The sequence below is a fragment of the Schistocerca piceifrons genome, chromosome X (assembly GCF_021461385.2).
Source record: "Schistocerca piceifrons isolate TAMUIC-IGC-003096 chromosome X, iqSchPice1.1, whole genome shotgun sequence".
NCBI lineage: Eukaryota > Metazoa > Arthropoda > Insecta > Orthoptera > Acrididae > Schistocerca > Schistocerca piceifrons.
The window spans coordinates 411,803,617-411,816,868 of record NC_060149.1 but is presented as its reverse complement, the minus strand read 5'-3'; positions in this window follow the sequence as shown (position 1 = coordinate 411,816,868).

The window sequence follows — 13,252 nt, the reverse complement described above, 5'->3', positions numbered from 1 at the left end:
ATTCCTTGGTACAGGCCAGGCCCAGGGAGGGGTGATTTCCTAAGCTGTTACCTTCCCAAATTGCCAATTGATCCCTCTTTCGGGTGTTCAGGAGATGTGACCTGAGGTGTAAACAATCATTTAAGGTGTGTCCGACCTCCCTCTGAGGGGGAGGGGGGAAGGGGGGGGGGGCAGTTGGAAGGAGTGAGCCATCAGAGATGCTGGCAATTGTGGGGGATTTTCTTGCGCTGAACCAAAAATCTTCTTCACAGTCTATGTCTACTAAACATAAACAGAATGAGGCTAACGATTCAAAGACGCAGGTTGAGCTTACTAAACAAGCCTGTGACGAAATGTGCTATTATTCTTCAAATCTTCTCTCCTTTCTCTATCAGTCCTGCCTCATAAGGGTCTCATACTGAAGAGAAATACTCAGGTATACAAGGCAGAAACGCAACTGCTTTCAGGCCATTCTTCTGTCCATGAGCACTATAATCTGACAACTTTTTCCCATTGAAATCGCGAGAATAAGTGGATCAATAATAAGTGGAGAATAATTGGAATGAATTAGCAGAGGTTTTTAACTTGGCGGAGGCATCTCTTACAAATCGAAATCAGGTTCATTCAATTGCCGTAGATCGGAGACTGGAAGACTTGTAAGAATACGGCAAGTAAACAATACTCTGATGAAAGGGGATTTTAGGGGTGAGCCCTATACCGTTTCTTCTAAGTATTGTGGGCAGACATATTACAACCTCTTTCATATGTCTCATGAAGTGATTGTAATGAGAAAATTAGGGCCTAATATGAAGGCTTGCACAAAGCGATGATCAGCAGTATAAGTTCTGACTTTTGATTTTCTCGTTAAATAAGATACAATATTCTCCCATGAGTTTTGTGGACCTATAAATGGATGGACTGACGTCTTAATAGGTAGACTAACACTAATTTCTTGTATCTTATTTTTGCGGTCTTTATGCAAAATGTACAATAACAGCAGTAGAATCCTTCTGTGGTCAGCTTCAAATGTCAGTTCTGAATAGTGTTCTTCAAAAAGAACATCATCTTCCTTCAACTGGTTCTCAACTGAGTTCTCAAAACATTCACCCACTAATTTGGCGGCTGCCAATAGGAACACTTCTATAGGGCTGTATGCTGAAGGAAACCTAGGTCTTCAGACTCGTACATGTGTGGGATGTGGTGGTCAGTAGACAGGTATTTTGTTATTGCCCACTGTGTCAGCTTTTCTGGAATATTTCGAAAACACGTTTCGGTTTGCAGGAGGGCTGGGGGGAAGCATATTGTTCAACATCCTGGTATGTACCCCAACACATTTAAGTGCCCAGTCCTCCTGAGAAGAACAGAACTACTTTTGTGAGACTGGAATAATTAACAGCTGGCTGCCACAGTGAGCGAGGGGTTACAGGTACAGAGACTCCCCATCTCCTTACGATCCAAGAAAAAGTCCGCAATAGATGCTGCCTCCTGAAACTCCTCTTCGGCTGGACATGGGGACGGCATTGTTCCACCATCCTTCACATCTACAAATCCTTGATCTGCCCCATCCTTTGTTATGCCAGCGTCTCCTGGATTTCCGCCCCTCCCAGATTCTATAAAGCCCTCCAAATCCTTGAACGCCATGCACTCTGCCTCCTGTCCCCCACACAGATCCTCTACGACCTCATCCCCATCCCACATTATCTTCTTTTACTCGAACACATCCACACCCTGTACATCGTCCGCAGGCTTGATCCCCCCCACCTCCTGGTGTCTTCTATCCTCTCTACCCCCAGCCCATTGCCGTGCCTTCACTGTTGTTTCCCCCCCTCTCTCCATCTCCACACCCTCCACCTTCTTTCCCAAGGCAACTTCCAGCACCTATCCCTCCCGCATGATGAGCTTCACCATGATATCTACCCCTCTTACCAACTCTAGTTCTACCTTCTCCCCTCCCACTTCTCAGGGATCACTCTGCCCTCCTCTTCCCTTCCCCTGAGCGGTTTTCCTCCCTCCTCCACTCCCTCCCTTTCCAGTGCACCCCTTCCATGTCTCTGTGCTCCCTCCTGACTTGTCTTCCCTCTCCGTCTCCCACTGCACCCATCTCCTGCCCCTTAGTGCGCCCCCTGACCCACGTTCTTTTCATCCCAACCCCTCGAGCCCCCCTCCCCCACCGTCCTTTCTTGTCCCCTCTTTTCCCTTCTCACAGGCCTCTCCTCCCTCAGCAAGTCCCTCCCGGTGGGTTTTATTCTTTGTCGTGTGTGCTCCGTCCTGTGCAGTGGTTTTAAAGTGTCATCGTTCTGGAATGTATTAATAGTGTGCCCAACTTTTCACTTGTGCACGTGACTTCAGTGTATTTTATGTGCTCTGCAAATAGCCATCTGTGTTTATTATCTTTATGTGGACTTTTTAAACTGTTCAACAATGAACATCTCCATGTGAGTGTATATTTTAAGCCCCACTGTCTCCCCTTGTTATGTTGTTATGTCCCCTTTTTATCGCCTTTTATGTGTATCATTTCATCTTTCTGTTTATACTGTCACTTGGCTGAAGAGCGACGGAGAGTGCCACTGACAGTCCTTCTGTGATCATATGGGGCTGGGGAATGAAATTACGATAAAGGAAAAAAAACAGGCACAGTGAGAAAGTGGGTTGCCGTTCTAATAGTATTATTACTCATCCTTATGTTCTTCCCAGCAGCAGCTATTCACATATAGAGCAGCAGGAGGCTACTCCCCTGTACTTCAGTTACAGCTTGCACTCCTGTGATTACTTCCCATGTAGGGGTATTGGCTAGACTGGCTGGAGCAACTCTTTAGTGCTCTCTGCTAGACTAATAGAGAAAATATCCTCTCCACATCCAACAGTTATTGACAAATGTGGCGTAAGCTACTGTCTAGCGGCAACTGAAATTCCTCTCTACATACAAAATGAAGACTTATTTCCATCCTAAACAGCGGCCCAGCACAGAGTGAGTCTTCCCAGATGGGGGAGGTGAGAGGAGAGGGCCAACAGTGCCCTGTGGTGGTGTTGTGAACTAGGTCAGTTGGTCTCCAAATATCGAAGTGATCACAAAATTTTACATTCCCTCTAATAAATTTAAATTTCCCTTCATTTTTTGAATTTCCCCTCCAAAATTTCAGTTTCCCAGGATTTCCAGGGGAGGGGAAAGGGGCATACATGCCGGCTAGGGAAAACCCGTGATATTATCAGGTGATTGGGATAATTAATTGATCAATTAATTAATGTGCATAATTAATTTGATATCAAAATTGCACCCACGCTCTCATCACCTCACTAATATCGGTATTTCACAGCTACTAAAGCTAAATAGTGACTGCGCAACTCTGCCTTATTCAAGAATATTTATGTTACGACAATTAGCCTTCAAGACTATGAATTCACTGGTGAAAGAGAATGTTACTGCATACAAAACGTTTCAGTGGGTGAAATCACAAAATTTTTCTAATGTGCTTTTGGTTATTTATATGAAGAGTCGTTACAACTTGAATGCTCTCGATTACTACATGTTCCCTGCTCACTTTGTATGCACAGCCTCAATTTGCTTAAAAGGAATGAACTCATTTCAAAGTATAAGCCCTGCTTTAAGCACTGTGAGTCAAATACGCAATGACAGATTGATGGACCACCATCAATTAAGATGTATTGTGTTAGAAGTATAGGTGAAATGACTAGTAATAAATAATGATGTCTGTTCCATAGTCACAACAGCCAAGTAAGATGTTACAATTTTTTAATAACCTGTAGCTTTACTTCATGGTTTCTATTATGATGAACATACACACTTCATATTGAAATATGTTGCATTCTTAGTATACACAGAAGATGCCAGAATAATAGAGACACTCTCCGACAGGATTGAATCACTGTGTTCTTTCGAGGATGTGAAATGTAGTAGTAGTACGAGGCTCGGAACTTTACAATTGCCAACTACTTGTTTACATGTTTCAAAGTTTTACTGAGCTTCAAAGTAGTCATGAGCATTGTGTATAACCCGTTGCCAGCAATGTGGAAGTCGTAGGATAATCTTAGCAGTGCCAGTTGTGTTGTTAGTTCAAGTGGCGCGGTCTATTGCCTGATGAATTTGTAGGAATTCTGAAGCGAATGCCATGAAGTGTTTCCTTCAGTTTAGAAATCGAGTTTAGCTCACGAAGGCTTAAGTCAGGGGGATTGCAGTAGGTGGTATACCACTTAGCAGCCCCGTCAGTCAAACAAATTAGTAATAGCTTGCACTGTACATGCTTGAGCATTGTCCTGCAAAATGATAGTCAGGTCCTGCAGAAAGTGTCCTCACTTCTGTCTCTATGCTGTTCATTTTTGGAACACAACCTACGACCAGCTTAGAAACAGAAGTGATGACACTTTCTACAGGGCCTGCCCATCATTTTGCAGGACAATGCTCAAGCACGTACAGTGCAAGCTGTTACTGATTTGTTTGACTGATGGGGCTGGTGAGTGCTATACCACCTACAGCACTCCCATGACTTAAGCCCTCTTGAGTTAAACTCGATTTCTAAATTGAAGGAAACACTTCACGGCATTCGCTTCAGAACTGCTACAAATTCGTCGGGCAATAGACCGCGCCACTCGAACTGTCAACACAAATGGCGCTGCTAGGTATATCCTACGGCTTCCACATCGCTGACAATGGGTTATGCACAATGCTGGTGACTGCTCTGAAGGTCAGTAAAACTTTGAAACATGTATCTGTTTTGTACGAGCAGTAAATAAATAGTTGCTACTATTAAAGTTCCAACCTTTGTAGTAGTAGCTTTATTCATCCGTAGATCTCTTTTTACAAGGATATAGGACATGTCAAAGTATTTACAAATTTAGACCAATTTAAAGTAAGCTAAATGTGGAGGAGAAGAAAAGGTTGTCGCAAAATTCACCAGTATCCCCTATAAACATATGATGATGTCACTTCGACTATTCAACCATCATAAACATCAAGGGGAAGGAGAAGATGGCATGGATGCACCGAATCTTATGTTCGCTGCTATTCAAGACCCAGAATTCTACAGGTTTCCTGCTCTCCATCAACTCAGGAAGATTTGTGAAAATTGTGTTGCTGTGTCTACTTATGAAAATATAAAATTACTTTTAGCTGGATGACAAATAAATGAATTTTTTACCTTGCAATCTGTGTATGACTTTTCTTCAACCTGTTCCCACTTTGGTTGGTTTTCTTCAAGTACTGGCAATATAATTTTAGACATATTTGCTATATGTCTTTGAAAGTGGACATGGTCATGTGCCTCCTGCTCCCATAAGCCAATTCGTGCTGCACAATAGGAGTAATCCCATGCAGCCTTTCTGTATATTTTATTATCGTCCGTATTTAACTTCACCTTCATTTTCAAAACCAATGTCATTTGTGTCCTGAACATCATTTATATACACAAAGCAATAGGGGAAGGGTGTTTTTTGTAAATAATAACCACAAAGACATTCATTTATTCAATTAATACAGATACAATTTCATTTTTGAGATAAAGTTCCGTTCTTGAGATACAATTTAGTTCTTGAGGTACAGATCAGTTCTTAAGGTACAGTTCAGTTCATGACATACAATTTGGCACTGATATTTCAATTCATAGATGCTTTTAACGTATATGCTATTACTAAAGCAAGGAAAAAATGAACCTCTTAACAGTAAAACTGACTGAGAATATTTTTACATTTTTTCCAGTAACATTAAATGGGAATATTTTACAATTGTTTTATAAATCTTCGCTAAAAACTAATGCAGAGATACTTTTTTACTACAGTATAATTTCATACTCCCAACAGCATACGCTTTACAATAATTCTGATGGACTGTGAGCTATATACACTTAAAAATTAATTAGTCTTTGACAGCTTGTGCCAAGTGAAACTTTAAAAACTATCTTATTTACATGACACACATTGTACATAGATATATAATAGAGGGAAACATTCCACGCAACAACCTTCCCATGACCAAAGCAAAGGAGAGTGAAGGTTTGTACAATAACGTGGTTGACTGCCGTATCAGTGGGCTGCTGTTAGATAAAAAAGCTGAAACTCCTCATAGGTACCACTGTCATTAGGGTAAGTTCTGTGGCCAGCTCACAATACATGCAATTTGAAGTACCAGTTATCAAGGCACATAACCCTTTTGCTCCATAATTTAAGCTGGTATGACTCACTTTCTTATTGAGCACTTGGCTTATTTCGGGTGGGAGAAAAATTACGTCAGTGTCCTGGCTGAGAACGTTGAGTAATATGCTTCATTCTCCAAACGAATGATGCCAAGAATTACGCTCCGCTTCCTTCACTTGCTACGTTTTACCCAGGGGCCACTCCAGAAACTCGTTGAAACTCTACCTCGGGAGGGTATGCACATCACTCGAACTGCATTTCCCCATGAGGAAAAGTTTCAACATGTGACTAGGAAATGGAGTTTCCTGTATGAATATCTGGATACTACGGTAAAACTCAATGAAACCAGGCTATCTGAAGTAACTGCATTCTGCAGTAACCTCACAGGTGATGCCATGTCAGATGTAGAGTATGAGCATGCTGAGAATATCTGGCAGGAATTCAGCATCATCTCTTTAGGAGAGTACGCATGACTTCACGAGAACACAGACGTGGGATTGCTTTTGGATGTTTCTGAGAAATTCCGGAGTCTATGCATAGCCACATATTCTCTGGATCCTGTATTTTATTACATGGCACCTGGGTTATCCTGGGATGCTATGCTCAAGAAAATGAAGTGCAGCATTGAACTACTGACCGATACCGACATGCTTATTTTCTTTGAGCGAGAGAGGTATGGTGGACTTGGTCAATGTGTCCATAGGCACACCAAGGCAAATATCTCACAGTTGGGTGACAGGTTCAGGGCATCCCTTGATTTGAGTTACGTCATGTATCTGAATGTAAATAACATATGGGCATGCCATGCAACGATCACTGCTGATTGAGGAGTTTCGACAGGTACCCGAAGATGAATCAAGGTAATTAGGTGGAAAAATCAAGGGGGTTATGTTGGTTGATTCTGATGTGGGGTATGTGGTGAAGACAGAACTCAAATACCATATTAATTTGCATGATTTGCCACTGTGTCCAGAGCAACTTCTCTGGTGAGGAGGCTTCACCCCAAAATAACCGATAACAATGCTGGGGAATAAGTGGAGATATATGATTCATTCTGTATTCTCCAACAGTATCTCAGATTCAAGATGACGCTGGTTAGAATCACATGGGCTATCTCCTTCAAGCAGTCCCTCTGGATGAAGGAGTATATTGACTTGAATCTGAGGCAGAGAGCTTCCACAATGAGTGACTTTGAGAATGAGTTTTTAAAATTAATGAATAAATAAATTTTCTGCAAAACAATGGTGAATTTGAGGGAATATCGTGAAATTTTGATCAACACCAAATGGGATGGGCTTTGGGGAGTGATAGAATGCATTGTCAGACAAAATTTTAAACGTGTCACAACATTCATTAAGAACTTGTTGCTGTGGGGATGGCAAAGGTAGCAGTAGTTTTCACGAGACCTATCTGTGTGGAGATGTGCATACTAAACCTGTCCAAATTCCACACATACTGCTTTCATTATGAGTTTGTGATACCTCATTCCACTGATCCTAAGTTACATCATATGGATACAGACAGCATCATATATTGGGTGATGAACTGCAATCCATATGAATTAATGAGGTACCATGGTAATGAATTCCACATGTCATCTTACATGGCCAATAACCCTGTTGGTATATTCACAGAACAAGAAGCTTATCGACCTTATGAAAGATGAGGTGAATGCACTACTGATTGTGTTTGTGGGTCTGTAATCAAAAATGTATGTTTATCGCAGGTTGGAAGGCGACACCCAGAGACAGGCTAATGGTGTGAACCATATGATATTGAGATCTCTCTATCAAAGACTATTTGCAGTGCCTGACAATGGTGTTCACAGTGCTTCACCGCAGCCACTGCATATGGTATGGAAAACTAGTATTCAATCGAGACGACGTGGGGTGTACACTGTGCTGCAGTTTAAAATCGGCCTGTCACCTCATTGTGTGTGTGTGTGTGTGTGTGTGTGTGTGTGTGTGTGTGTGTGAGAGAGAGAGAGAGAGAGAGAGTCTATGTGTGTCTGTGTGTATGTGTGTGTGTGTGTGTGTGTGTGTGTGTGTGTGTGTGTGTGTGTGTGTGTGTGTGTGTGTGTATGTGTGTGCTGTGAGAAAAGTTAAAAAAGTAAAATGTATTGAGAAATGTATAAAAGCAGATGCAAATATATATCATCTAAATAATTATTTATTCATAGACAGCATGGGTGTACTATGTGCACACATGTAAATATATCTATGTACAATATATTTAAAAACAAAGATGATGTGACTTACCATACGAAAGCGCTGGCAGGTCGATAGAAACACAAACAGACACATACATACACACAAAATTCAAGCTTTCGCAACAAACTGTTGCCTCATCAGGAAAGAGGGAAGGAGAGGGAAAGACGAAAGGAAGTGGGTTTTAAGGGAGAGGGTAAGGAGTCATTTAAAGATCTTTAAATATGTCTGCTTGTGTCTGTATATGTGTGGATGGATATGTATGTGTGTGCGAGTGTATACCCGTCCTTTTTTCCCCCTAAGGTAAGTCTTTCCGCTCCCGGGATTGGAATGACTCCTTACCCTCTCCCTTAAAACCCACTTCCTTTCGTCTTTCCCTCTCCTTCCCTCTTTCCTGATGAGGCAACAGTTTGTTGCGAAAGCTTGAATTTTGTGTGTATGTATGTGTCTGTTTGTGTTTCTATCGACCTGCCAGCACTTTCGTATGGTAAGTCACATCATCTTTGTTTTTAAATATATTTTTCCCGCGTGGAATGTTTCCCTCTATTATATAGCTCATTGAGAAGCCAAACAGCAGAATTATTCCCAAAATAAGATTTGTAATGGTTGAGACTTGAATCATAGTATGATAAAATTTGGTATGCTGCCACGTATGGTATGTGTTTTTCTGTGAAGGTAGTATTTGAAGCTATGTGTCATCTTCACAGCGGGTCACAGGAGTGAGGAGACATTCAAAGTTGGCATACACTACAAATGGGCATCACTCCCAATGATGAGCATTTTTAAACTTAATGAATTTGGTTTCCTCAGTAGGCATAATAACAGGTACCTGATCCTTGGAAGCGCAGTTGACTAGATGCTTTGCAAAATACTCGCTTTTGGAAAAAGAAGTCAAACACATCTTAAGCAAATATGCTTTACACATGATTGGTTGACAATTGGCAGGAAAGGAGATGGGACATGTCTTTGATCCAAACGTAATGATAATTGCCTTTCTCCTTATTTTTCTCATCGGAGAATAAGAACATATTTACATGAATCTTACACTCATCAGCAAATTTTGAGAAATGGAGGGGGCCGACAACTATACGCTTGTTCTGCTCATCTGACTAGCATTTCTCCAGGCCATAGACATAAACCAATACTCCAATACTCTGAGCCTCAAATTTAGGTATATCCTGGATCTTAATGGGAAATATTCGATACAATCAAAGCTATAACACTTACGAACATCAATACCTTTGCCATATCAAGATGAGCACTGCGAATCTTTTGGGTAATTTCTCTCACAAGCCAGAATGGACCATGCAAAATTAGCCAGATCAGTTTTATTTTGGACATTAATGCATGCCTTCTTATCAGCTATATCCTTAGGGAGCTTCATATAGCTAGACCCTCCTTTTACTGGATCATAGATGTGTGTATGTATGTCAAGGTGTAGTATTTGGCTGAGCACTGTAGCTGACACTGTAACTTCCATATTGGAAAACCAGGCCAGTATAGCTCTCAAGGTGGATTCACGAAACCACTCGGTGATTGATGTGTTCCATGCTATCACAAGAACGAAGACTTGTGTCTTCAACAGTAGAGGTGGCTCCAGGGGGGGATTAGGGGTTGGGGGGTGGGGTGGGGGTGGTGCGACAGTTCAATGCACACCACTGCACCACATCTAATGATGGGACGTCACGGATCATTAACAACCTTGAGGAGTTCTGTTTCCATGAGAGGAAGACACACTCTTAGAAACCCACCAGGGTCGCAACACCCTCCAGCCGGATTCTGAATCCTAGTGAACAAGATTCACTCCTTCACTCCTCAAAGGTGTCTGCAGTAACTGAGTATTCTAACTGCAACACAGTGTAACTGACCTAAAGTCTTTCACTAAAGGAACAGGTGAAGGAGCTGCCGCTAGCCATAGGATCATTGCTATTACTAATACTACTACAACTAAATGATGAAGCTGCTTGCAGTGAGGTTTTGTGAGGTATGTGCCCTACCTTGCGAGATCGGCGAGGACAAGAAGGTAGAGAAAAAGGAGATGCTGCGGTATCAGACCAGTGTGAGCATCCTGGCTGCGGCTGTTGCTGCAGCCCTGAACCACTTGCTGGAAGGAAAGTGACCCATGGATGTCAGAGCGATGCTGGGGCGGCAAGAGTGGGGCAGTGATGGCGGCGGCAGTGGTGGTGGCGGCCGCAGTTTCCTGCATGGCGACTAGGTCTGTCTTACATGGCGAAGCATGCCTCACCCAGCCCCGCTTTGGCAAAACAAGCTCCGCCGTCCTCAGTACCTCCGCTATGGCGTATTGCGGGAATTGTTCCCCTGATGCAGCCGCTGTAGAAGAGAGAGATAATAAGGAAAATTAAGTACAACATTCCAGACATCGCCAGCTGCTGCTGCTACAAGGAAAGAAATAACACTGACTATTATTATTTGTAAGTAGAATGAGTACATTCATATACACTGAAGAGCCAAAGAAACTGGTACATCTGCCTAATATCGCATAGGGCCCCAGCAAGCACACAGAAGTGCAACATGACGTGGCACAGTCTCAATTAATGTGCTGGAGAGAACTGACAGCTTGAATCCTGCAGGGCTGTCCATAAATTCGTAAGAGCACGAGGGGATGGAGATCCCTTCTGACAGCATGTTGCAAGGCATCCCTCACATACTCAATAATTTTCATATGTGGTGCCTTTGGTGGCCAGCGGAAGTCTTTAAACTCAGAAAAGTGTTCCTGGAGCCACTCTGTAGCATTTCTGGACTTTTAGGGTGTCGCATTGTCCTGCTGGAATTGCCAAAGTCCGTCGGAATGCACAATGGACATGAATGGATGCAGGTGATCAGACAGGATGCTTACGTATGTGTCACCTGTGAGAGTCGTATCTAGACATATCAGGGGTCCCACATCACTCCAACTGCACATGCCTCACAGCATTAGAAAGACTTCAACAGCTTGAACAGTTCCCTGCTGATATGCAGGGTCCATGGATTGATGAGGTTGACTCATACCCATACACGTCTATCAGCTCAATTCAATTTGAAACGAGACCCGTCCGACCAGACAAAATGTTTCCAGTCATCAACAGTCCAATGTCAGTGTTGACAGGCCCAGGTAAGGTGTAAAGCTTTGTGTTGCACAGTCATCAAGAGTACAGGAGTGGACCTTCAGCTTCGAAAACCCATATTGATGATGTTTCGTTGAATGGTTCACACTCTGACATTTCGCTGCCTCTGGATCTTGGGGTCCCAAGTTCGATTCTTGTCCGGGGTTGGGGATTTTCTCTTCTTGGGGACTGGGTGTTTGTGTTGTCCTCATCATTGCATCATCATCATCGTCATTCGTGACAGTGGCTGAATTGGACTGTGTAAAAATTCGACTGCATAAAAATTGGGACTTTGTGTGGACGCTGATCACCATTCAGTTGAGCACCCCAAAAAACCAAACATCATCATCAAACGCTGGCACTTGTTGATGGTGCACCATTGAAATCTGTAGCAATTTGTGGAAGGGTTGCACTTCTGTCACGTTGAACGATTCTCTCCAGTCGTTGTTTATCCCATTCTTGCAGGATCTTTTTCTGACCGCAGTGATGTCAGAGATTTGATGTTTTACCAGATTTCTGATATCCTCAGTACATTCGTCAAATGATCATATGGAAAAACCCCATTTCATCGTTACCTCGGAGATGCTGTGTCCCATCGCTCATGTGCTGACTATAACATCACGTTCAAACTCACTTAAATCTTGATAACTTCTCATTGTAGCATCAGTAAACGATCAACAACTGCGCCAGACACATTTATATAGACGTTGCCTTCCACAATGCCGTATTCTGCCTGTTTACATATCTCTGTATTTGAATACGCATGCCTATATTAGTTTCTTTGGCACTTCAGCGTCAATTAACTATTTCAAACTGGCTCCTTGGCATCTCCCTCACATCATCCAACAGCTTCTCACGCCGATGAAGGTCTTTCTCCATCTCCTCCACCCACTGTGGCATTTTGTCCTCGCCTGAGTTGGGGAAAAGCCATCTGTCCATCTCACTTATATCACCTAAAACCACATATTAATTTTTGTTAATATTAAAACATATGAACATGAAAAAAATTACTAGAAAAAAACATATTTTTAAAATATACACTCAAAGGAGATCTGTAATGGCTCCTGCTTATCCTCGACACATACCCCTCTCTGTTCCTCTTCTTCCGCCAGGAAATAGTCTACAACAACAATAAAGAATATGCACCATATTACATATACGACGAATTTTTGTCAAACAGCAGCATATTACGTATACACAGTACTATGAAGAAGAAAAATATATAGGCCCTATACTGCTTACAATGCTGTTGCTGTTGCTGCTGCTGTTGCTGCTTCTCAGCATCAAGCTGGTCAATTATCCGTTGGGAAAATACTGAACCAATAAGCCGATATTTACTTGATATTAATACAAAATTCTTAGGGGGAGAAAAAGTTACAGTTATCGATTTTTGTCCCTAAAAATCGTCTACACTAGTAAAGCATATGCAACATATTATGTATACAAGAAAAGTGTTTAGAAAGAAATTATGTATACTACGATGAGGAAGAAAAATTCACCATTACTCTTTAATATCATTCTTGAAAAAATTATCAGGACATGGGAAAAAGAAGTCTAAGGAATCCAAATTGGCATTAGAAAAGATAATAGATTCAATGTGAAGTGTTTAGCTTTTGCAGATGACCTTGCAATCCTCACAAATAATAGAAACGAAGCCACTAACGTCATAGAGAAGTTACACGAAATTGCACAAAGAACTGGCCTGCAAATCTCATATGAGAAAACCCAATACATAGAAAGAGTGCCACAAGACAAATTGCCTATTGTGACAACCCATGGGAAAATCGTACAAGTACGAGATTTCAAGTACCTGGGAGA